This window comes from Fragaria vesca, linkage group LG5, assembly GCF_000184155.1.
Source record: "Fragaria vesca subsp. vesca linkage group LG5, FraVesHawaii_1.0, whole genome shotgun sequence".
Classification (NCBI taxonomy): Eukaryota; Viridiplantae; Streptophyta; class Magnoliopsida; order Rosales; family Rosaceae; genus Fragaria; species Fragaria vesca.
In genome coordinates, this window is record NC_020495.1 from 3,390,699 (window position 1) to 3,392,887 (window position 2,189).

Genomic DNA, 2,189 nt, shown 5'->3' on the forward strand with positions numbered 1-2,189 from the left:
GAGAGAGAGAGGTTTGACTTTTCAAGTGGTAATGTGTAATTAACAGAAATGTCAGGACAAAAATGTAACTTTAAGACTGAGGGTACTATTGTAATTATACATAAACTGATGACAGAATTACATTAACTTTGCATTGGCAGAGCCGTAAATAAAGAAAAAAACAGAGACAGAATGGTAATTGAGCTCGGACTGCGGAAATTACTATTATACCTCCGCTTTTCTGCTGATTTACGCCTCTGTCATCCGATCTTCAAATACCATTTTGTTTTCTGTTTTTTAGTAATTACACAATTACCATTGTCTTTCTCTCAGACTGAATGACAGTCCTGTAAATAAAATAGAAAATGGGGTAAATCGGTAATTTTTGAGGGACATATGAACAGTAAATGTCTGCTTCTACTTTACTATGTAGGGAACTTCCCTTCTATTTTTGAATACCATAAGTTTTGGGTTCGACAAAGACTGGAATACGAGTTCCTTCATCTTCTTCATCAAGAACGTTATTTCACATTTTAAAGATGGAATCGTAGAGTCAAACTCTTGTATCAAGTGTAAACATTGTTATCCGATTATCATTTTAAGGTGTGTGAAGAACAACATTGTTTTAATTTTTCGGATATTTTGTAAATCAATGTGTATTGTTCATATCTAATGTGCAAGTGGTGCCGATGCCAAGTTGATACCTCAATATACACTGAGCATGAGCTCATTGTACTTTCACTAGCAATGTAATGGAGTCAGTCTGATCGACTATGATTCATTCATCACTGCCAGTATCAGAGAAATAGCGCCACATTCATGGGGCATTCCTTTCCATCAATATGCCTTCATTTGTGGATCAAATTAGGTCTTAATGTTGATTCAGTACCCTTTAATATACCAAACGTTGTTGATTTGGTACTCTCTACAGTCTACTGCAGGAGTGCAGGGTATTCTCTAAATCTTTATTGTCAATGGAAACTTTCATAATTTTAATTTGCTTGATTTGTTAATTGTTATCGAATCGGCATAATGAAGTCTTTCTATTTCAAGCAAATATCCTTGAAGATCAACAAACATCTTGCTCTTTGAGTTAGCAAGAATTAAAACGCACGAGTTTTTCTACTTCTAACAAGTTCACTCTTTCTATTTTGAAAGATGTTAACTTTATAAGATATCATACGTGATAACATTTTTTTTTTTTATGAAAGGGGGACGTTAATCTATATTGATCAAATGTAAGAAAACAACATGAACACGATCCGTCCTCGCGGACTACGTATAAAGTGAACCACGCGAAATTACCTATAAGCTAAGCAATTCCAATGTCGAAAACCATAACCTTGAAGCACAAAAGTAACCAAGTAACTAGAACCAGAACTTGTCAGCGCATGCCAACTTATTAACCCAAACCAGAATCACCTTACGCAGAAAGGATCTCCCCGGACTCCGACACCGAATCACTGGAATTGGCAGCGACAACAGCATCCTCTATAGCTTCTATCACCACCCCAGACTGATCTGCCATCCCTGTAGAGCCACCAGAGCTCTCTCCCATCTCAAGAACACGACGAGCACCGAAACTCCGCTTCTTAGCTTTCCTAGGGCCCCCAGAGTTAGCTCTTGCCTTCCCTAGTTGCACCTCCATAATTTTCTTCTTGTTCTTGGAGCCAAAAGGTCTTCCACGTTTCTTCTTCTTTACCGGCGAGATTTGGATCCTGTCATCCTTAAAAGCCAAAAACATCTCAGGTACAAAGGAAGGCTCATAGGGGATTACCTCCATAGGAGCATCATCACTCCGAGCTCTCTTACCCATTGGAATGAGGGTTAAGTCAGCATCTCTCTTCACTCTGATAACCAGATTATAGACTGCCGCCGGAATATGAATAACCAGTAGACCCTCTGAATCCTTTCCCAAGGATGGCAGCAAGGTCGGAGAAGGAGACTTGAAAGAAGCCAGTTGCCTTGCCAACTTTGAGGCCGAAACACCAGGGATAGAGAATATACTCCCTGACTGCGACGACGACGAACTCGGACTCGAAGCCGAGAGAACTCCACCTGAGAAGGGATTCACCGGAGCAGGGAGAGGATTTGAGCGAACCTTGAAAGCTAGGGTTAGGGTTTTTGGTGAACGAAAGCGTCCAAACCCTAAAATATTCCTCTCCACCTCTGCCACCGGCACCAAGCTAACCTGTTGAGCCTTCGTTACA